Raw genomic sequence first — 24,503 nt, 5'->3', positions numbered from 1 at the left:
TCGGGCGCTAACCCAAGAACTTCCCAGAGGCAACTCCAAAAGTGCACTTTTGAGGATTCAACTTCATCCCAAATCTGTGAAGCACCAAAAACACTTCTAATAGGTCTTTCATGTGGTCGGGCGCCATTCTGGATTTAACCAGCATGTCATCCACGTAAACCTCCATGTTTCGTCCCAACTGGTTTTTGAACATACGGTTTACCAGTCTCTGATATGTGGCACCACCATTCTTGGGCCTGAAAGGGCATCACCTTGTAACAGTACACTTCTTTCTCAGTTCTGAAGCTGGTGTGCTCTTGGTATAAGACATGCAGGGAAATCTGGTTGTACCCTGAGTACGCATCCATGAAGGACAAAAGTTCATATCCAGAGGTGGCCTTGACCATCTGACCTATCTTCGGAAAAGGAAAACAATCATTTGGGAATGCCTTGTTAAGATTGGAGAAATCTATACAGGTCCTCCAAGTGTCATTTGCTTTGGGCACTAGGATTGGATTAGATACCCATTTTGGATACTGAGCCTCTCAAATGAACCCATTCGCCAGAAGCTTGTCCACCTCGGCCTTCAAAGCCAGTGCCCGGGTTGGGTCGATAGTCCTACACTTTTTCTGAAACGGAGTGACATTTGGATCAATGTTTAAGGTGTGGCATATGATATTCGGGTCAATGTATGTAATGTCAGGGTGAGACCAAGCCAAAACATCTATGTTGTCTTGGAGAAAGCTCACCAGGGCTTCTCAGACCTCCGCCTTAAGGTTCTTCCCGATCTTGGTTTTCTTGTAAGGGAAGGAGGCCATCAAGAGTTACCTCATTGGCCTCCTCCATGTGCTCGACAGCTCTCTCTTCTTGAACTCGAGAGTCCAACTCATCAGACTCCTCTACTTGAATAGCGTGTATTTCCACCTCCTCGGGGAGAGGTCGCTCAAGGGTCGTCGCCTCGATCACCATTACGGTTGCTTGAGGGATACATTGTAGCATTTCCTGGCCAATTTCTGGTCTCCTCAGACTGTACCGATTCCCGCCTCTGTGGGGAACTTCATGCATAGGTGGTGAATTGAAGTGACTGCTCCAAATTCTACCAAGCTGGACGCCCAAAGATGGCATTATACGCCAAGGAGCAATCCACTGCAACGAAGGTACAGTACTTGAAGGCATGACGAGGCACTTCTTTGAGTGTCACGGGTAGCTCAATTTTCCCCATAAAAATGAGCCCTTCCCCCGAGAACCTGTATAGAGTCGAGGTACACTAGGACATGTCACTCGTGGTCAACCCAATCTTCTTGTATGCTGACTTAAATAGGATGTTAACCAAACTCTTGTTGTTCACCAAGATCCGAGCCACCATCATATTGGAAATCTAGCTCTCGACCGCCAAAGGATCGTGGTGGGGAAAATGGATCCTCCGAGCATCGTACTTGGAGAATGTGATGACTTGGTCAGTCGTCCTAGGCATTTGTGCTAGCAGCTGAGATAACACTAGCACTACATCATCATGATTCAAGGCTCACGCATATCTATTCTGCGAACCCCGGGAGGTGCCCTCCAAGTAAGATCCTCTGGAGATAGTTCCCACTCTCCCAGTCACTAGGGGAGGCCTGTGGACTATTTGCTATTATGGGGCTATAAGTACTATTCTTAGATCTTGGGGAGTTGCCAGCTGCGGAGGCGCTCCTGCAGTCGGGGCCTGAACTGGAGGTACTCTGCCCCGAGCATACTGATGCATATGCCCTAGCTTGATGAGGTTCTCAATCTCATCTTTGAGTTGTCGGCACTCATTGGTGTGTTGACCCACGTTATTATGGAACCGAAATTTTTTTTTGGGATTTCTCCAAACCTTGTCCCTCTAGATGGGTTATTGTTCTCGGTAGTGGACATGCTGCTCCGTGGCTATGAAGACAAGATTCTACCAGGTTTGTGTACTCGGAGTTCTGTGAGACATATTTATCCTAAGGGGTCGCTCCTTGTTCTACTGATACTACCCTAGTTCCTTTGGGCTTTCTGCCCTTACCTTTTCCCTGCGCTTACTTCCAATGGGGGTCCTGCTTCGTGCAGCTGACTGGGCGAGAGTCACAGTTCTAGCACTGTACGTAGGCTAAAAAGCATTGTATCTAGTGGTTGCGGCTCCATATCTCGTCAGAGCGGCACTGAAAATAGCAAGAGGCATGACACTAAAGCCAATTGACTGGACAGCCGGACTAAACTGCGGGGTACCCACCACACTCTGTTGGATGGGAGTGTAAGGGGGTATTGGGTCCTCGGAGCCACTGGGCTCGGAGCCAATGGGGTGGGGAAAGCACAGGTCTGCCAAACGCCCCAATCTGGGCATCCTCCCAGTTTATGTACTCTTGTGCTCGATGAATGAAGTCATCGAGCCTGTGGCATTCCCTCTGCTGGAGGTCATCCCACAAAGGAGATCCTACTCAAATGCCTAACTACAAGGCCTTCCACTACTGGTCGTCGTCGACCCTCTTGGTCCTAGCGGCTTCCTCCTTGAAGCGCTTGATGTAGGCCTTAAGGGTCTCGAGGGGTCCTTGCTTTATGTTTTCCAAGGCGTTGACCTCAAAGCTCACATTTCTAGCCGTTATAAACTATCTTCAAAATGAGGAGGAGAGTTGGTTCCATGAGTGAATGGACCTTGGTTTGTGCTTCTTGAATCACTCGTCCACCAGACCCATCAAGGTCAACGAGAACACGTGGCAATTTGTGTCCTCAGAGACACAATGCACCGACATCAATCGATTGAACTTTGACAGATGGTCAGTGGGATATGTGTTGCCCTCATAAGATGTGATGGAACGACTCCCCATCTTCATCCTCTGAGTCGTAGTCCTGGCCTTGTCTTCGATCCATCCTGAGCATGATCTTTGTTAAGCTCTCCAATTCTGCGTGGAGAGGGTTGTGGTCTTGATTGGCACTCTATGTCGGGTGTTCTCTCTAATGAGCATTAACATCGTCTCGGAGGTCTGGCTAACCTTTCTTCCCGGGGTTGCTCCCAGAGGCTGCTATACCCGTACGAGCATATAAGCCATCGTACTTAATGTTTTCGTTAATAACTAAGATGATGAAGGCTTGCTCTCGGTTAATGGAGGCGTTCCTCTTGTTGGTCCCTTGGCCAAGGGTTCTGCAAGGCTGGCGAGGTGCTGGGGGGACACCTCCTCTGGGCCTAGTGCAGTCCATCTCGGTGCGCCTAAGAAGAATGCCTACGGCACCACGGGCACTAGCGGCCTGACGATGTCCTTGAGCACCTTTCCCCTTCTTCTTGCTTGGTGAACTTTGGGCCTTGTTCTGTTCAGGGGCTCAAGGAACCCTCTTCTGCCCTAGAGCAGGGTTTTCATTGACTCTTCCCTTACCATGCTCCTATGGCACAGGTAGGGCTCCAGTTTCAGCTGGGTGCGCAGGCGGGACACCAGCTGGCAGATCTTACGCCACACCAGCGGGGTGCTCGGCAGGCACACCTACTACGTTAACAGGCAACACTCCATCTAGGTACATGGGTGGCACATCAGCTGGCTGGTTAGATGGTACTTCACCATGTGGGGGTCCACTTGTAGCCCTTGAGTCGCCAAAGTGTCCCTCATGGCATTAACCATCTCCTATAGGGCAACAATATTCTCCTCTTGGGCATCGAGTTTTCGTTGTTGAGTGGCCAGCGGGTTGCAAAGCGTCACCACCTCTGGCGGATCTTTCACATCCATAGGCTGAGGATAATCCTCCTCATAATATATTGTATCGCCTTTGTCGTATACACCATCGTAATCGACATTTTCATCATAACCCTCATGGACAGTATTCGGGAGGTCTTGTGGAGGTGGACGACTGGTTTCTCCCCCCTCATCTTCAGTGGGAAGAGCTACGTTGTCTGGTGCGTTCCGTCTAGTGGTCACCATGGTCGTTTTTCTTCAAACTTTCTTCAAGCTCTCAACGAAAGAACCATAATGTTGATTGCTTTTTTCGTTATCAACCTAATCTAAGAACTTGACAGAAACTAAAAGAAAATAACGCAGAGATTTTACATGGTCCAGGCTATAAAAAAAGCCCTAATCCATGAGTATTTGGTATTAGTAAGTTTGAAGCTTGTTTGAGCAAGTTTCAATGGAGTCTCAGGCATTGTATATATTGCTCAGAGTTTACAATGCTTAACTAGCCAAAGTTCTTAACCATTTACAAGTAGATACCCCAGCCCTATTTATAGAGGCCTCGGTCATTAATTCCCTTAATTAACAATTAATACAACATTCCCCATTATTTGGGGAGTAAACTGCTAATTAATTACATAGGGATGCACTAACAAAGACCATGGGCCCAGACGGATCGCACGGGGCCCATTTGCATAAAGATGCCTACCAACTTTATGGGGAACATGTATCTGATCATGTCAAGATAAGGCACACGTTCACCCATGTTAGGCGGGGTTGTGGGAAATGTCGATTGTCGAGGGTATGAACTTGACACCACTAATCGAGGCTCACCAAAAGTTGTCAGATGATCTGGTGGGCCCCAGCTGCTACGTCTGACTCCTGGCAGCCACTCCAGGTCCGAGGACAAGAATCCTTACGAAATTGGAATATCCTAACAGTCTTTCCACGTGCAATACACATCACTGAGCTCGATCGTTGTGTTGATGTGCTTTCGAGAATGGCCAAGCATCGAGCTCATCGCTCCAACTATAACCTCCTCCTCATCCAGTAATTTGGTCAAGTACGTTCCTCAAAGAAGGTTGGTGTCTTCGAGCCTGCAACTCAGGCTCGAACAATGGGACTCATGCTCGAGTTCTAATAATAGATATGGAACCACTTGATGATTCGTATAAGTGTGCTGCTAACATTTCTAGATACGAGCTTAACTTTTTCAAGCCTACATTTCGAGGATATTTATTTTATTCTCAAAATTTGGGTGTAACATTTTGCCCCCTCAAAAGTGTTGGTTCGAATCCTCTTAGAAGGAAACTTTTGAACTTCACTTTCAAAAAACGTGCCCATCTACCACACTCGAGTGTTGATATGTGTCACTGGGGGATCACTTACCGAGAGTACTCAAGTACCCCTTTACATGCACACGTCCTCTCCTATTCCCTTTTTGCCGCCATTTTCAAGATCAAATAGGATCCGTCAAATTTTTCCAAATCATCATGCAACGGTCCAGATCCATTCAAATTTTACCATTCCTTTTGCCTATATATAACCTTTCTTCTTCACCATTTCATTCACTTTTTGCATTTTAGCCCCTTCCGTTGCATGTTTTCCAAACCAAAGAAGCAGAGAAACCTCACCACCTTCGACTCTGTGAGATCATTCTTGCTTCCCATTCTTCAGTTGAAGATCTCCACATTTCCACAAACAACCTTGTGTAAGTTTTCTAGTCTTTACCTCTCATAATTTTTGTTTTATGGTTATGTCTCCTTTGTACATACAAACATTTTTTCTGGTTTCTACCATATTCTTGAAATTCCTTTTACAATAAATTGCTTCTGATTATGTAGACTTGCATAGATCGGAAATATATTTTAGGCAAAACAATTATGGTAAAAAATGATAAAAATGGGACCTTTTAGGTTATGGGGTATTAGGATATAGGTTTCATGTAGCTTAAGAAAAAAGGATTTTGGATTAGCTTTTAACGCACGCACCCCAATAGTATCTCCTTTTTTGGGAAACTGTCCATTTTTCCCTAGAAACTCGGGATACTCCAAACTGACACTAACCATCTCACTCTCACGTGAGTACACTCTTGATGCCCAAAAAATTTCAATAGTTCGGTATTGGCATTTGGGAAATCTCGTTATTTTGAACCTTCAGACTCGATTAAGGCGATCTTGTTATCTTGAGCTTGTAAACTCAAGTTATCAAGATCTTAATCTTTTCCACTTTATTTTTTATAATGGGCCCTCACCTTTTTCTTTCTTGTTAGATGTCGTAGCCTTCATAGAATCGGTGGGAGCCCTAGCTTGCCATCCCTTACTATCCACCCTCTCCTGGTCTTGGATCGTCATTTACACGAAACCAACAGTTAATCCATGACCACAAGGAACAGCTCGAAAGAGAGGACATCCGAGCCCATTTTCAACGCCAGATCGACGAGGTCAAAGAGGGAAAAAGAAGGAAGCTTTGGGTTGTTATGTATCTCGATCCAGACCCCGAGATCCGGCCAATTCCACTAGATCCTAAGCTTAAAGTCACCATAGCCTAGTCCCCCGATGCACTCTCATTCAGCCTCATGGAGAATGTTTCAAACCAGCCGGCCACTTCTAAGTCCATTTCCATTCTAGTCTCGGAGAACAATTTCTTTGAGGCTGAGCATTACCAAAGTTCCATTACCTCGACCAGGCAGATATCAGAGTTATTATGCCATGGGTTAAAGCTATCCGACAAGCTGACGTGTCGGCCCGCCAGCTCCGATGAGAGGAGCTGCTTTACCCCAGGCGAAGATGATCCTGAGAGGAAGGTCAAGTTCGTGGCCTGGAGTCGCGAACACATGCGAGTTAGGGCCTTACTTCCCCTAAGGGACTACTTATAGAGCTTCACAAACTATGCTGACATCGCACCATCCTATGTCTAAACCAACTCATATGGGGTCTTGGCCTCTCTTAGGTCCTTATACCACGAGATAAAGTGGGATGGGCATTCGACACAGGAGATTCTATACCTCTTCTGCCTCAAGAGCCACCCCTCCCGAGCTCATGGTAGAGATGGGTTTTACTACCTGTCGATCTATCCAAAGGAGAGATGGTTGTTCAAGGATATCCCCAACCATCCTCCCAACTTCAAGACCATGTTCTTTTGGATAGACAGTCTCATTCCCTCCCATTTTTACTCATTCCAGTAAATACGTTAGTATCCTGTCATGGTTCTTTTCTTTCCTTTATTTTATTTTGAGCTTGAAATGCTCATCCAATCTTTTCTTGTAGCCAATTACCATCGCTCATAACCTACAAAGGCCATGAAGGACCACAGGGAAGCAATCCTCAAGCTCCCCTACGTTCGGCAATCTCTTAACTACCTTTTTCACGAGGACAAGCTCCGGCTTTGTGGCCTCCTTGGTGAAGGCGAGTCTATAGACGACTAAGGAATCCACAAATATGCGAAGTGAGAAGAAGTCCCAGTGCCAACAGCCAAGCTCCCTACTAGAGGTAAAAATGTGGGTTCGAGGTCACACGACCCTGTGCCTCGGCCCATCAAACCTTCGTGCTTGGGTAACGAAGCACAAGATGAGGCCTCAATGAGCTCGTCTGAAGGAGGTAAAGTTGTGCATGACCTGTCCAAATGGTCTCCCACTTTGGTTAGACAGAAACCCACTACCATAGTTTTATTTAACAATCCCCAAAATAATTTCATGGCCTGATCAGGGGTAGACCTTAAGGTACATAGGTTTAATAGTTGGTTAGGGAAGTACCAAACAATGACATTCTAAACGAAGTTTGGGATGGGATAGCCGTCCAGTATGGGACCAACGACTATATGGAACTTTCGAGGATGTCCCTTACTTTTAGGGAGGGAACTCCATTAGCCTCATCAGAAGATAGTAGAATTTCCTGGTCCCCTAACTTGAGCTCAAATGAGTCCTCCAAATAGGTTCCTAATACTTAGTCGTTTTCAACATTAGACTTGTGTAGTTTTTCTTTTCTTAACATAATTGATCTTTTTTTTTTTAGGTGAGATGGATTCTGACTTGGACAACCGCCTCAATAATTCGGTTGCCTCGAGAGAAAACAAATTCCACCAATCGTTGCAAAAGGGAGATCGCCCTTCCAAGCTCTCCAAGAAGCCCTACTGGCCTAAACTGGCCTCGAAACCGTCTAACCTAGCCCAAGTCATTGACCCTCCTGGAAACCGCGGCCTTTTCTCCTGCGGGTCAACCAGGGCATGCTCGTCTTGCTCAGCCTCCTACCCGAAACCGCCATCTTACGGTCTTGACCTACGTGGCTGATTTCGTGGTTGAAAGTGTTGTCGGTACCTCCGGGGTGCAGCTGGTTTCTGACACATTGACTTGCATAGGTCATTGCCTTAGGAACCCCGAGGCTCCCAAGTGGGACTTCCTGACCACCTGACAGGATGCCAACACTCTTTTTGACAAGAGTGGAGAGTTTCTCTCTTCGGTAAGTTATTTTCTCAAAATTGGTAGGCTCTTGGTTTCCGTACCAATTTTTTATTTCCTCACTTCTAACATCAGTTTTTAACTGCAGGCCTTCCTATCCTTCGTTCAACATAATTTGATCATGAACTGCGAGGTCACATGAAGTAAGGTGCATGCCCAAGAGGCCAAAGATGCACAGCTTAGGGTCGAGGATGATCTTAAAAAGGCTCGGCTAAAGCTGGAAATGGCTCGGAGGGAGGTGGAAGCTAGAGATGTAGAGATTAAAAGGGTCCAGGAGCTGGACGCTAAGCTGGAAGCGACCCGAAAGGAGGTGGAGGCCAGAGAGTCAAAGATTGAAAGAATTCAGGAGCTAAACACCAAGATGGAAGAGGACAAGAAGACGGTCTTTGAGTTCATCGAGAGTGAGAAGGCTCGTCTTCTTGAGAAGTTTAAGAGCAAAAAATATTACGCCGTAAACATGGTGATGTATCAAATTTGGGCCAAAAATCCTGATCTCGATACCAACTTTCTATCCGACAGGGAGACCGAGTTTATCACCAGGAGGCAAGCTCGACTGTAGGAGGAAGAGGCCAAGCTTGATGCTGAAGACACACTGAAGGCCTCCGAGCAAGCCGGGACCGCGGTTGATGGAGTTGTCGATCCTTGAGGACCATCCTATGGGTTGTGACCCATTTTATTTATATATTTTTTTGTAATTAACTTTATTTTGCCCTTCGGGTAAATACAATTAAAACTCAAGGTTTGAGTTTTTTATATTTTAATGGTATTTTATATTTTATGCTTAAATTTCTTTATCGAAACCTTTATGCGCACTGTCTACCTTTAATGCTTTTTTCCTCTATCGCATACTTCACATTTCTAGCCTCGAAATGTTTCGAGCATGCTTGTAGCGTCCCAAATTTGCTAATAAGCCGCAGTGCCCTTGATTAGCATACCAAGAGCGCAATAATTGATTTAATTATGTTAATATGTGAATTAAATGATTATGTGATTAAAAATGTAGGTTTAGGTGAATTAAATATGCATGTGGGATCATTTCGGTTAATAGGGGAATAATTGTAATTTTGGCCCATTGAGGGCATAAATATGAATCATATGTATGTTGTGTTTGATACCACAAGATTGTGGTGATATATTTTTTATGTGTGATCCGAGACGGTCCTAGGGAGAGGAATAGTGAAATAGTCACAACGCGGTCGAGGATCCAGCTCGGGGGGAGCCTAGGGGTATTTTGGGGATATAATATGTGTCCAGGATTATCGGATAACGGGTAGTGATTTCGTGTTTGTTGAAGTATGTCGGGGGTTATATAGGGAATTATAGGAACACTCGAGGAATTAGTGGGATGTGGCAAATGATGGGATTGCCCTTGGTGGCATTAACGGATTAAGGATAGACTTAAGGGCATTTTATACATTTTGTGGACTTAGGCAGCTGAGGATAGACTTAAGCCACAACACAATTCTGGAAACCAAATAAAAATACAGAATCCCTCAGCCTTGTTACTTTTTCTCTCTCGACTCTCTCTCCCTCTCTTTAGAGCTTGGATGCTTGCTGAATTTTGAGGGCTTTAGGCTAAGGAATTGAAGGATTAGAGGTTTGAAGTGCTTGGGGTTAGCTCGGTGGAATTCTTAGTGAGGTAAGGGTTCAAACCTGATCTTTTTTTTGTTGATTCTGCTGTGATTTTGATAAGTTTGCTTAGGTTCAAGCTTAGTTTGATTTTTAAGTTTTGATGAGATTATGAGCCGGTTCTTGGAATGTTTTGCTAACTAAGTTGCCTAGACATAAATTCTGGGTTCAATTCTAAGTTCATGGGTTGAATTGGGTGAGGATTTATAGGTTAGGCTGTGGAAAAATGCAAAGAAATGCATGGTATTTCTGGGTTCTGGGGCTCAAGTCGCGGCCCTACTCATCAAGTGTTGTGGCCCGCTTGAACACAGAGGCTAGGGGCCTTGGAATTTTTCCCAGGCATCACGAGTCAGGTTGAGGCGTGTCACGGTCCGTGGCCCTTTGATGAGAGCTTAATGCTCTCCGACTTGAGCACGTCGCGGCCCTTAAGGACTGGGCCAGGGCACAAATGGAAATTTGTTGGTATTTGAGGGTTTTAGGCTCAGGAACCCAAATGTTAGGGTTCAAGAAGGATCCTACTACCCAATTTAGTAGGATTCGAGGTCCCGAAGGCTAGTATTTTAATCCTGCCAGAGTATTTACCTTGACCCAGATTGAGGCTGAGGCTAGTCCCTCGGTCATGGCAGGTCAGATTTCTAGTGTCGGTTCTTCATTTACTGCATTGATTGATTCAGAGGCTACTCACTCGTTTGTATCTACTAGAGCGATAGATCATTTATGTAGACCTAGTGATTTGTATGCTAGGGGATTTAGGACTTTGTTGCCAACTAGGGAACCGGTAGTCTCTAGAAGATGGGTTAGAGCACTGCCAATAGAGATAGATAGTAGGGAGTCGTCGATAGATTTGATTGAGCTAGCGATGGATGACTTTGATATGATTCCGGGGATGGATTGGTTATCAAAGTACGGGGCAACGATAAACTACAAGTAAAGGATGGTGACCTTTGAACTGGAAGGGAAGGTAACCTTTGTATTTTTGGGGATAGTGAGTGGACTACGAGTACCTATGATCTCGGCACTGAAGGCTAGAGACCTAATGCAAGAAGGTTGCATAGGTCGTGGATACCTCTAGGATTGTTTCAATTGGACCAGAAGAGACCAGATTAGTATGCGAATTTCCTATTGTGTTCCCAACAGACCTTCCAGGGTTGCCACCACACAGAGAGATCAAGTTCTTCATAGAGTTGGTGTCAGGGGTGGAGCCAGTATCTAGGACACCTTATAGAATGGCTCTGGCAGAGTTAAAGGAACTAAAGATTCAGTTGTTGGAGTTACTAGACCTAGGATTCATCAGACCCAGTTTTTCGCCATGGGGTGCTCCAGTGTTGTTCGTTAAGAAGAATGATGGTTCCTTAAGGATGTGCATTGACTACAGAGAGCTGAATAAGTTAACCATTAAGAATAAATATCTGTTGCCCATGATTGACGATTTGTTTGACCCGCTATAAGGGAGGACAGTGTTCTCCAAGATTGACCTTCGGTCTGGCTACAATCAGTTAAGGATTAAAGAGGAGGACGTACCAAAGATCGCATTTCACATGAGGTATGGACATTATGAATTCCTGGTCATGTCCTTTGGATTAACCAATGCCCCAACAACCTTTATGAACTTGATGAATAGAGCCTTCAGGGATTATTTGGACAAGTTTGTGATCGTATTCATTCACGACATACTAGTATACTCTTATTTAGAGACAGAGCACGAGAAGCATTTTCACCTGGTACTACAACAGTTGAGAGAGCATAGGCTATATGCTAAGTTCAACAAATGTGAGTTTTGGTTACCCCAAGTAACATTTCTCGGCCATATTTTCAGCAAGGAGGGGATTCTAGTGGACCCAAGCAAGATTGGGGCAGTAAGAGACTGGCCCAGGCTGAGCAGTGTACCAGAGGTTCTTTGAGGGATTCTCCAGAATAGCCACACTGTTGACTGAACTAACATAAGAAGAACAAGTATGTCTGGATAGATAGATGTGAGAATAGCTTCAAGGAATTGAAGCGGTGACTGATCACCGCTCTGATATTGAGCCTTCCATTAGACAATGAGAAGTTTGTAGTCTAGTGCGATGCTTCTAGGCAGGGTTTGGGGTGTTTATTGATGCAAGATGGAAAGGTGATATCCTACGCGTCAAGACTACTGAAGGAGTATAAGCAGAGGTATCCCACTCACAATTTGGAATTGGCAGTGGTGGTAGTTGCACTAAAGGTTTGGAGGAACTATTTGTATGGAGAGAAGTGCGAAATATACACCGACCATAAAAACTTGAAGTATTTCTTTACCCAGAAGGATTTTAATATGCGCTAGAGGCGTTGACTGGAATTGGTAAAGGACTACGATTGTGACATTCTATACCATCTTGGGAACGCCAATGTGGTGGTCGACGAACTGAGTTGGAAGGGCCCAAGACAGTTATTTAGTTCGAGGCAGATATCAGAGAGGTTAGCTGAAGAGATGACCAAAGCATAAATTGAATTGGTAGTTGGTCAGCTAGCCAATATCGCTCTTCAGTCCACGCTCCTTGAGAGGATCAAGGAAGCACAGGGGGAGGATTCCTAGTTGAGGAAGCACACAGAGGATCTCTCAGCCAGAGCGACTAAGGACTTTTCTATTTCAGAGGTGGGTTTACTGAGTTATAAGGGTCAGATTCGCGTTTCGATGGATTCCGGTATCCGATGAGAGATCCTAGATGAATCTCATACCACTCCCTATTACTTACATCCGAGTACGACAAAGATGTACGAGGATTTGAGAACCTTGTATTGGTGGCCGGGAATAAAGAGGGATGTGGTGGATTATGTGGCCAAGTGTTTGACTTGTCAGTAGGAAAAGGCTGAACATCAGAGGCCAGCAGGGTTACTACAGCCTTTAGGGATTCCAGAATGGAAATGGGAGGACATCACCATGGACTTCATGGTTGGATTACCGAAGACAGTAAGATAGTATGATTCTGTGTGGGTGATTGTGGATAGGTAGACCAAATCAGCCCACTTTTTGCCTGTTAAGACAACTCATACACTGGAGCAATATGTTGAGTTGTATGTAAAGGAAATTGCACAACTTCATGTGGCTCTGAGGTCGATAGTTAGCGATAGGGACCGCACCTTCACCTCCAAGTTTTGGGAGAGCCTGCAGAAGGCTATGGGTACATAGTTGTGGTTTAGTACCTCCTATCATTCTCAGACAGATGGATAGTCAGAGAGGAGGATTCAGATATTGGAGGATATGTTGCGAGCCTGAGTGCTGGATTTTGGGGGATCTTGGAGTAAGTATCTCCCTTTGATTGAGTTTTCATACAATAACAGCTATCAGGTGACTATCGGAGTGGCTCCGTATGAAGTGTTATATGGGAGGAAGTGTAGGTCACCTATCCATTGGGATGAGACGGGTGAGAGAAAGTATTTAGGTCCTGAGGTTGTTTAGAGGACCAATAAGGCGATTGAGAAGATTAGAGCTCAAATGCTCGCCTCCTAAAGTCGACAGAAGAGTCACTCAAACTTGAGACGTAGGAGTGTAGAGTTTCAAGTGTGATCATGTGTTTCTCAAAGTTTCTCCCTTGAGAGGGGTGAAACGATTTGGAGTGAGGGTCAAGTTGAGCCCTATGTTTGTTGGCCCTTTCTAGATTCTGGAACAAGTTGGAGAGGTTGCCTATAGGTTGGCAATGCCTCCAGCTCTATCAGGGGTTCACAATGTATTTCATGTGTCCATGCTTCGGAGGTATGTATCAGATCCTACGCATGTATTGAGCTATGAAAACCTGGAGCTAGATCAAGATTTATCTTATGAGGAGAAGTCAGTTCAGATTCTAGACTGGAAATATAAAGTCTTACGGAACAAGACCATTACCTTAGTGAAAGTGCTATGGAGGAACAACAAAGTGGAAGAGGCAACTTGGGAGCTTGAGACTGATATGCAGGATCGGTATCCCGAGTTATTCAGTCGAGGATGAAATTTCTGTAAGGAAGGGATAGTTGTAGCGTCCCAAATTTGCTAATAAGGCTTAGTTCCTTGATTAGCGTGTCGAGAGGGAAATAATTGATTTAGTTATGTTAATATGTGAATTAAATGATTATGTGATTAGAAATGCATGTTTAGGATAATTAAATATGCATGTGGGCCCATTTCGGTTAATAGGGGCATAATTGTAATTTTGGCCCGTTGAGGGCATAAATGTGAACCATATGTATGTTGTGTTTGATACCACAAGATTGTGGTGATATATTTGTGATGTACGATCCGAGACAGTCCTAGGGAGCGGAATAGCGAAATAGTCACAACAGGGTCGAGTACCCGGCTCGGGGGGAGCCTAGGGGTATTTTGGGGATATAATATATGTTCGGGATTATCGGATAACGGGTAGTGATTTAGAGTTTTTTTAAGTATGTCGGGGGTTATATAGGGAATTATAGGAACACTCGAGGAATTATCAGGATGTGGCAAATGACGAAATTTCCCTTGGTGGCATTAAAGGATTAAGGGTAGACTTAAGGGCATTTTAGACATTTTGGGACTTAGGCAGCTGAGGATAGACTTAAGCCACAACACAATTCTAGAAACCAAAATTAAACACAAAATCCCTCAACCTTGTTACTTTCTCTCTCTCCCCCTCTCTTTAGAGCTTGGATGCTTGCTGAATATTGAGGACATTAGTCTAAGGAATTGAAGGATCGGAGGTTTGAAGTGCTTGGGGTTAGCTCAGTGGAATTCTCAGTGAGGTAAGGGTCCAAACCTAATCTTTTCTTTGTTGATTCTGTTGTGATTTTGATAAGTTTGCTTAGGTTCAAGCTTAGTTTGATATTTAAGTTTTGATGAGATTATGAGCGGGTTCTTGGAATGTTTTGCTAACTAAGTTTCCTAGACATAAATTTTGGGTTCAATTCTAAGTTCAAGGGTTGAATTGGGTGAGGATTTATAGGTTAGGCTGGGGAAAAATGCAGAGAAATGCATGGTATTTCTGGGTTCTGGGGCTCGAGTCGCAGCCTTTTTCATCAGACTTCGCAACCCGCTTGAACACAGAGACTTGGGACCTCAGAATCTTGCCCAGGCGTCGCTGCGCAGGCTGAGGCACGCCATAGCCCGTGGCCCTTTGATGAGAGCCTAATGCTCTCTGACTTGAGCGTTTTGCGACTCAAATGGGAATTTTTTGCTATTTGAGGGTTTTAGGCTCGGGAACCCAAATGTTAGGACTCAGGAAGGATCCTACTACTTGGTTTAGTAGGATTCGAGGTCCCGAAGGCTAGTATTTTTATTCAAAGTTCTTAGTTGGTTTAGGTTTGATGGATTGTTATTATGGATGTGTTGTGACTAGGTTTACGTCAAAGCTTGGGTTAGGGGATCGTGCTCGGGGTCGCGTTGATCTGTCAGCTCGACTGTATCTATATTTTTTTAGTTGTAATACATTTTATAAATAGTATTTTGGGATCCCAAATGTCGAAATCTTTTATAACCAACATCATTAGGTGAGTTTTGATTTCAATTTAATTACATTTTTCAACCTAAACCCTTGATTAGCGAGCTAATGACACATTTATAAATCACATGGTAACGGCTCTAAGGTAGTAGGGTGTTACAATGACCATAAAGTATTTACTTCCATATTTATTTATCCATACAAATACTTGTTGTGCCTGAGTTCAAACTTCCATGTATTCATACATAGTTCATTCGATTGCACATTTTTTTCAACTTTGTTATCCTCAAAGTCGAATATTACTTTTACCACGTATTTCCATTATGAAACATTTATTGGCGTGTAACCTCGTTAGTCTAGTTGTTCCTTGCTTAATTATAGTAACTTTTCCTCATCCTTGAGTACAGCCTCGAGGTTGCGAGGCTGAAACTTATTTTGCAAAAATTTTGAGCTCTGTCTCGACTTATAATTTTGTTGGTTTACCTAGAATTCGAACTTTCACTTTTGTCGTTAGAATTTGCTGGTTCAATCCAGACTCGTTTAGTTTGTGTTTGGTTAATAATCCATACACTTGTTTACTTCACGCTTGGTTAATCATCCATACACTTGTTTAATTAATGCCTTGTTAATAATCCATGTACTTTGACTAATTTTGGATCATTTTTATAGATGTTATACTTTTGAGCTGTGGTATTATTGTATACAACTTATGCCCCCTTAATATCCTATGAATGTAATCTTAGGTTATTGAATTTTGAGAGCTTGCAAAAAGTACAACAATAAAAATACACAAAATTTTAATAAAAATGAGTGCTTTATTGATAAAAAGCAAAAATTAAGTACAATTTGGGTTACAAATGAATAAACATTACTCCTACATTTCTAATAATAAGGTTGTAGTTGTTCACCATTCTAAGCTCATGGTACCAATCCTCCATTCAATCTCGCTAGTTTATAAACACTAGGTCGAATGATTGATTCGATTTGGTATGGTCCTTCCCAATTAGGCCCGAGCACTCTGGTCGAGGGATCTCGTGTGGCCAAAAACACGCGTCTAAGCACCAAATCTCCCAATCCAAATTTTCTGTCTCGAGCGCTCTTGTTGAAGTATCTTGTAGCCCTTTGTTGGTATGCAGCGTTCTTAAGTTGGGCTTTGTCTTATTTTTCTTCAATTAGGTCTAGAGTTTCTTCGAGCTGGGATTGGTTTGAGGTTTGGTCGTATGCCTCCTATCTTATTATTGGGATTTCAACCTCAATAGGTAGCATAGCTTTGCAACCATAAGCAAGGGAGAAGGGGGTATGCCCTGTCGAATTTTGAGTTGTCGTTCTGTAGGCCAATAGGACTTATGGTAATTCCTCTAGCCATTTTCCTTTAGCCTCTTCATAGTCTTGTTCTCTGCTTCGACCTGGCCATTTTCTTGTGGATGGGCTATTGAGGAAAAACTTTTGACTATCCCATTCTTTTCGCATAATTGTGTAAACAATTCGCTATCGAACTCGGTCTCGTTGTCTAATACTATTTTCCTAGGTACCTTGTATCTGCATATTATATTCCTCACCACGAAATCCAAAACTTTCTTCGAGGTGATAGTAGCTAGAGGTTCGGCCTTGGTCAACTTCATGAAGTAATCAACAACAACTACGACATATTTTACTCCCTCTTTTCCTGTTGGTAAGGATCCTATGAGATCGATTACCCATACCGCGAATGGCCACGGAGAGATCATCATGGTGAGCTCGGTTGGTGGAGCTCATGGGATTGAAGCAAACCGTTGACACTTCTCACAACGCTTAACGTAGAGTCTGCCTTAACTGTAGGCCAGAAGTATCCTCTCCTAATCACCTTTTTTAATAGACTATGCCCCCAAGTGTGATCTCCACAAAATCCTTCATGGATTTCTTCTAAAATTCTTCTGGCCTCGGGTGGAGTTACACACCTCAGCAACGGCATATAATACCCTCTTATGTACAACTTCCCTTCCAAGATAGTGTACCTTGGTATCTTGTACATAAGTTTCCTAGCCTCCTTCCGGTCTGCTGGGAGGCTCACGGTTTCGAAGTAGTCAACTATGGGGGTCATCGAGGTAGATTTTGAGTCAATCATGCTGACGTCCTCTTCTTCATGCTCGGCTATGCTCAGGACCGGTAGGAACTCAACTAGCACCACATTGAGTGCATTAGCTTCTTTGGTTGTGGCAGGCCTAGCTAAAGCATATGCATTCGAGTTTTGCTCCCGTGGAACTTGTTCAATGGCATAGAACTCAAATTTCCTGAATGCTGCCTTGACTTGTTCTAACTAAGCTGCCATTTTAATCACACAAGCCTGATATTCTCCTAATACCTAGTTAATGATTAATTGGGAGTCACTATAGCAATGAATGGGTTTCGCTTTGAGCTCGGAAGCTATCTGAAGTCCTGTTAATAGTGCTTCATACTAGGCCTCATTATTTGATGCCTCGAAGCCAAACCGTAAGGCTGAATGAAAAAGATTTCCCATTGGAGTGATCAAAATTATTTCTGCCCCTGACCCGTTCTCATTTGAAGACCCATCGATGTAAAGTCTCCACAGTTCACGGGCTGGGATTGTCACTTCCTCGTTGGTGATTCTCGTACATTCAACTATGAAATATGCTAAGGCTTGCGCTTTGATCGTTGTTCTCGGATGGTAAGTGATCCCAAATTGTCCGAGTTCGACCACCCATTTTAAAAGTCTTCCAGACACCTCAGGTTTCGACAATACTTGCCTTAACGATGGATCAGTCAATACGTGTCCACGATGTGCTTGGAAGTAAGGTCGGAGCTTTCGAGATGCTTGTATCAAGCACAAGGCCAACTTTTCCAATAATGGATATCTTGACTGTGGCCCCAGTAACCTTTTACTAACATAGTAAACAGGTTTTGGTACTTTCTTATCCTCCCGAACAAGTACTGCACTAATCGCATGCTCAGTTGTGGTGAGATATAATGTAATGACCCAAAATTACTAATAAGGCTTAAGGGCCTTGATTAGTGTGTCAGGAGGGCATAATTAGTTTATGTGTGATTTAAATGATTTAATGCATGATTATGTGATAAGCATGCTTATATGATTATATGGATATGTGAAATGCATGATTATGAGTATTAGTATGCATGTAGACCCTGTTTAGCTTATAGGGGCATATTTGTAATTTTGGCCCGTTGAGGCATAAATGTAATTATTTGCGATAAATTGTTAAGACCACATTATTATGTGGATATATTTGCAGCATATGGCTCGAGACGGTCCTAGTAAGCGCTTTGGCGAAATAGTCACGGTGGGGATTTATACCCGGCTCGGGGGAGCCATGGGGTATTTTCGGGAATTTAGGAGATATATTGGAGATTATTAGACATTGGGTAAACAATTGGTGATTATTTGGATGGTGGGATTTAAGTGGTAAATATTAGGATCACTTGAGGAATTAGAGGGAATTGGGAATTGGGTAAACAATAGATTAAGTTAAATGTTAGTTTTATTTTGGGAGGGCAGAATGGTCTTTTCCTAAACTAAGGATATAGTCAGTTTTTCTTAGAATTAAGCAGAATATTATGGAACCACTTAAGAAAAGAAAAACACAGAAAAACTCTCTCTCTCTCTCTCTCAAATTGGATATGGAAGCTTAGGATCAAGGGGTGCATAAACTAGGCATGAGCTGGGGAAAATCTTTGAAGAAAACAGAAGGAATTAAGAAGGGAATTAAACTTGAATTGTAGCTAGAAATTCAGAGGAGGAAACTGCTATATTGAGGTAATAATTTTTGGGCATTCAATTCTGATTTTTCTGTTGGGTTGTCCAAGTAAGCTTGGACTCTTAAACTTGAAATGAATGATGGTATTAGACCAAGTTCATGGGATGTTATTAGCTGATGGATTTGATTAGTGACTTCAAGTTTATTGCTAAGATTTTAAGGATTAAGACGGGTGGTTTACTCTTAAAATTCGTAGCTTGATTGAAGATGGATTGAGGAAAGATGTTGGGTAAAATTCTGGGTAAATTTTTGTGTACATGGCTGGGAGAAGGAGGAGAAAATCCAGGTTTTCTCTGGGTTCGCAGGGCGCACCACGACCCAGCCTAGGGGCGCCGTAGCGCGTGTGGCCCTCTTGGGCTAGGAGCTCTCTGACTTGGGGGCGCGTCGCGACCTACTTGGCCAAGTCGTGACCCGCCTCTCCTTTGGTGTGAGAGCTTGCTCTCTGACTTGGGGCAAGTCATGACTTGTTGAGCCAAGTCGTGACCCGCCTGAGAGCTTTAAGCTTAGAGGAGTTCTTAATGCTGTTAGGGCTCGGGGGTTCGAACCTAGGGGCTCGGGACAATTTCTACTGCCCAGTTTAGTAGAAATTGAGGTCCCGGCGGCTAGATTTGTTCCCTAGGTATTTTATTTCTAATTGGAAGTTGATAGATATCTATGACTCTTGTGATTAGGTTTGTCGCCAAGGCTCGAGGCTAGGGATCGTGCTCGGAATCAGTTCACCTTCTCTGCTCGGAATCAAAGGTAAGAAAACTACACCCGGTTATGTGGCTATGTTGGGACTAAGAGTTCCCTATACTTGTATGCAATGTTGTATGATGGTATTATGCCATGTGAACATGAAATAAACGCCCTAAGAGTGCCGGAATTAATATTTGCGCACAGGACGCGGCTCGGCTACTAGTAACTGAGGTTAATTATATAATCATTGAGCTCGGCCTAAGCGATCCGGAGCTAGTGGGATAAACAGAGGGTGTGGCCTAAGGGCGTCAACCCTAGATGTTGTATAATATGTTTACTGTTGTTAATCTAATGATTGCATGATAATTACATGTATGATATATTTTTGGTTTGATGATTGATATCACTGATTATGTGAACAATATGGTCTACTAAGTATCTGATTGATGATTTGTTAATTATTTGATTATTGATTATGCTCTGTGATATGGTTTTCTTGCTGGGTCTTGGCTCACGGGTGCTATGTGGTGTAGGTAAAGGCAAGGGTAAGCTGAACCAACCCTGAATTGGAGAGCTCTGGGGGCAGAATGTACATAGCCTGCTACTCGGTTGCCACGACCGAGGGATGATACAGGGACAGGATACCCTAAAATGCCTATTTTGCCATTAGAGTGGCTTGTGGTTGTTTATAACCTCTAAAAATTTTGAAACTGTTATTTAACCCTATTTTTTTTTTTTTTTTGGGATCCCATGTATCAAACGCTTATTTAAATGGAAATTTATCTTTTATGACCAAAATCTTTAAACCCTAGTTCAATAATAGTTTGGTGTCACATTTTCAACTAAATGACTTGATTAGCAAGTCTTGCACCATTACAAACACACAGTGTAACGATCTTGGTTATCCTGGGTGTTACATATAAGTAAAATACTTCCCCATGATTGGTTTGGATAATATTGGTGGTTTGGTGAGGTGCTTTTTAAGAGCTTGAAAAGTGAGCTCACACTCGTCCGACCATTCAAATTCCTTGCCCCCTCTCAAAAGATTAAAGAATGGAAGACATCTGTCTGTAGATTTCGATATGAACCTACTTAAGGCCGCCATTCATCCAGTTAAACTCTAGACATCTTTATGTCTTCCAGGTGAGGGCATATCGATTAGCGCCTTGATCTTATCGGGGTTTGCCACTATGTCTCGAGCATTTACTATGAATCTGAGAAACTTTCCTGAGGATACTCTAAATGAGCATTTATGCGGGTTAAGTCTCATATTGTATTTTCAGAGTATAGCAAAGCATTCTGCGAGAACATCAACATGGTACAGTTATGCTTGGACATGACCAGCATGTCATCCACATGAACCTCCATATTGTTCCTATTTTCTTGGCAAACATCCTATTCACCAATCTTTGATATGTGGCCCTAGCGTTCTTGAGCCTGAAAGGCATCACGCTGTAGCAGTACAAACCCTTATCAGTCATAAAGCTCGTATGTTCCTGGTCGAGTGCATGCATGGATATTTGGTTATATTCAGAATATTCATCCATGAACGACATGATGCCGTGACTGGCGGTAGCATCTACGAGTTGATCAATTTGAGGTAGGGGAAAGCAATCCTTTGGACATGCCTTGTTGAGGTCCAAATAATCAATGCAAGTTCGCCACTTTCCATTGGGCTTCAGAACTAACACCGAATTGGCTATCCAATCGGGATAGAAAGCTTCTCAGATAAACCGATTTTCCTTCAATCTTTCGACCTCTTCTTTCAAGGCTTTCTTCATTTCATCGTCTAGGAGCCTTCTTTTCTATTGCTTTGGAGGGAATCCTTTGTCTATGTTGAGCGCATGGCTTATAATGTTTGGGCTGATCCCAATCATGTATGAATGCGCCATGCAAACACGCTTGATTTTCCCTCGGGAAGCGGATTAGTTGCTATCTCACATCCTTTGGGAGGTTCTTCCCTATCTTTACCACCCTGCTGGTATCCTTTTCATCAAGCTCTACATCATTGAGCTCCTCAATTGGTCAGAGATCGGCCCTATCCTCTTCTATTCTGGGGTCAATCTCTTCTTTGACTTTGAAGACTGTCTCCCTTATTTCTTGGATGACAACACGTGCTTGTGCACTTGTTTGGCCCTTCCCTCTCATGGAGATGCTATAGCACTCTCGGGTGGCCAGTTGGTCTCCCCTTAGCGTTCCAATGCCACTAGGTGTTGGGAACTTGATGGCCACGTGTCTCATAGATGAAACTTTCTCCAGCCCAATTAGGGCTGGTCTCCCGCGTAGTATATTGTAGGTCAAGAGGTTGTCCACCACTATGAACTCCATTATCTTGGTTACTGAGACTAGATAGTCTCCCAAGGTCACCGGGAGCTCATACAACGTCGTCGCACAGACTGGCTATTCCTTCTCCTAAAAATCGGTACAACATTGTCGCACAAGCTTTCAAGTCCCGAACTGAGAGTCCCATCTTTTCCAAGGTGGCCTTATAAAGGATGTTAACCAAGCTTCCATTATCTATCAGGACTCAGCGCACCCTTTTATAGGCGAGCTGGAATGTGATGACCAAATGGTCATTGTGGGGGAACTGGACATGCGAGGCATCTTCTTCAATGAAATTAATGGGTTGAGTTTCAACCCCTATTGTTTTGGAGCTCGAGGTTCAGGTTCATAGGGAGACTTGTCCCCCGTCTTGAGCTCGTTGACATATCTTTTATGGGCATTTCTGCCCGACCCAGCGATATGCGGTCCTCCGACAATGGTTACTACATCCTTCCCATCGATCGGGGGAGGTCGGTCATCCTCTCTTGCAGGTGGGGCCGTATTTTGTTGAGCATGTTGTGTAGGAGTTGCCCTCAGTCCAGCCGAAGCTTGGGTCATATTCCTGTTTCTAACATACTGCCCAAAGTATCCTCTCGAGATCAGACATTCGATCTTGTCCTTCATATGTCTTCATTCATCGTTGGTATAACCAATTTTCCTATGGAATCTGCAGAATTTTTTGGTACCCCTTTTAGACTTCTAATTTTGCATCAGATCTAGTCATTTGAATGGGACCTGGTTCTCATTTGCGATAAAAATGTTTTCCTGAGTATCTGTAAGCTCGGTATAAACTATGTAAATGGAGAAGTATTTATCTCCTTTTTTCTTTTTACCCCCGTCCACCTTCGAGTTATTCCCTTCATTTTTCTTTCTCTTTGAAGGGTTATCTCCTGAGGGCTACAACGTTGAGGTCATAGCCAAGGCCGAAGCTGAGTTAACGTTCATCGCCGTAGTTATAATGGGTTGAGGAATTAGTTTTAATGCTAACCTCGCCTCTTCTACATTGATGAATCTTTGAGCCCGGTTATTGAACTTTGTTATTGTCCTCACAGGTTTCCTTTGCATGTTATCCCAAAGGGGACTCCTTGGCAATACTCTAGCTCGTACTACCATGAGATGACCATTGTCATCAACATTTCGCGCTCGTGCCACCTCTATGATAAATCTCGCGAGGTAGCTTTTTAATGACTTTCCCATCTACTGTCTAACATTAGTCAACGTCAAGGCCTCGGGCCTGACACCTACCATGGCCTTGAATTGCTTCTTGAAGTCCTTAGCTAGTTGTTCCCAAGATGAGATCAAGTGCCTTCAGAACTTGTTGAACCAGTTTTTTGCTAGTCTCGTGAGTGTGGTTGGAAAAAGCATGCACCTAAGCTCGTATCCAACATTGCTGGCATGCATTATTGTGTTAGACGTACTCAGGTGGCTATATGGGCCTGAGGTCCCATCAAAGGGTGCCACATGTGGTATCTTGAATCCATAAGGAAATGGAGTGTTTCATATGTGTGGAGTGAAAGGCTCGAGCTCCTCATCGGAGTCGTCGGCCTTCCTTATTTTTTTCTTCTTGAAGGAGCCTAAATGCTCTTTCAAGTTAGTTGATTCTTTCTTGGACCAAGTCCACCGGAGGTTGAGCTCACATTTGGGGTAGCTGATTATTGTTTGTGAAAACTCTAGCTCCATACCCTAGTACAGTGTTATACTGATTCCTGTGTACTAGTTGCGTGGGCTTTTTTCAGTTATTTAAATGCATTCGTAAATTTGGGTTTGACGGGTTAGTCTGCCCCTGAATTTGATTCAAGTGATCTCGAAGATCAGGGTAATCATTCTCATAATTCTCAGTATTTCTGGGCTCGATGTTGTAAACACTCATCGATCGACTGAGGTCTAGACTTCCATTGAGGAAGCTGACATTCCTCTCTGGTTGTTGTTGCGTGGCTCGATTATACAAGGTGGGTATTCTGCTTGCCCCTTCGCCCCAATCGTTTGTGACCTCGACATATGACTTCCCGTTGGCTGGGATGCCCTATGTCCTCGATGAGCCTCTCGTTCACCCCTTTGTCCAGGTCGAGCCCTATGATTTCTATCTCAGCTCACACTTCGAGAGGGTCTCTGGGTGCCCACTCCCTTGTCTCGTCTCCATTGGGAGCTGGCTAAGGTGCCTCTCAAGCTGGGGAGGGGTGTCTTATTGGCAAAGGAGGATGCCTTATTGGTGATGGCGGTGTCCTTCTGTTATTGGGTCTAGAAGGTCCAAAATTGGCTCGGACAAGCTCCAGGTTGTTCCTGATAGGTTCGGGGTTATCATTCCGAGCTACAGAATGAGCTCGGTTTTTCCCCGTTCTAGCAATTACACTTACCATAGGGTTTCTCCTAGCAGTTTTTTGAGTATTTCCCCCAGGAGGATCGTTACCGGTATTTGTCCTAGGCCTCGGTTGGGCTTGTTGGGCCTTTTGCTCAGCCATACTGGCGGCCGTACTCCCTCAGGGTCATCCTCTGGTCCTTCGAGGCGGTGCCTGTACTTTAGCGGCTTCCCTAGTCAACTCCTCATTTCATCGTGTATCTTCGGCCAGTTGTTCACGCAATCTGCGATTCTCCAATTCAACGATTG

This window comes from Humulus lupulus, chromosome X (genome assembly GCF_963169125.1).
Source record: "Humulus lupulus chromosome X, drHumLupu1.1, whole genome shotgun sequence".
NCBI lineage: Eukaryota > Viridiplantae > Streptophyta > Magnoliopsida > Rosales > Cannabaceae > Humulus > Humulus lupulus.
Note: the sequence above shows the minus strand (reverse complement) of the source record.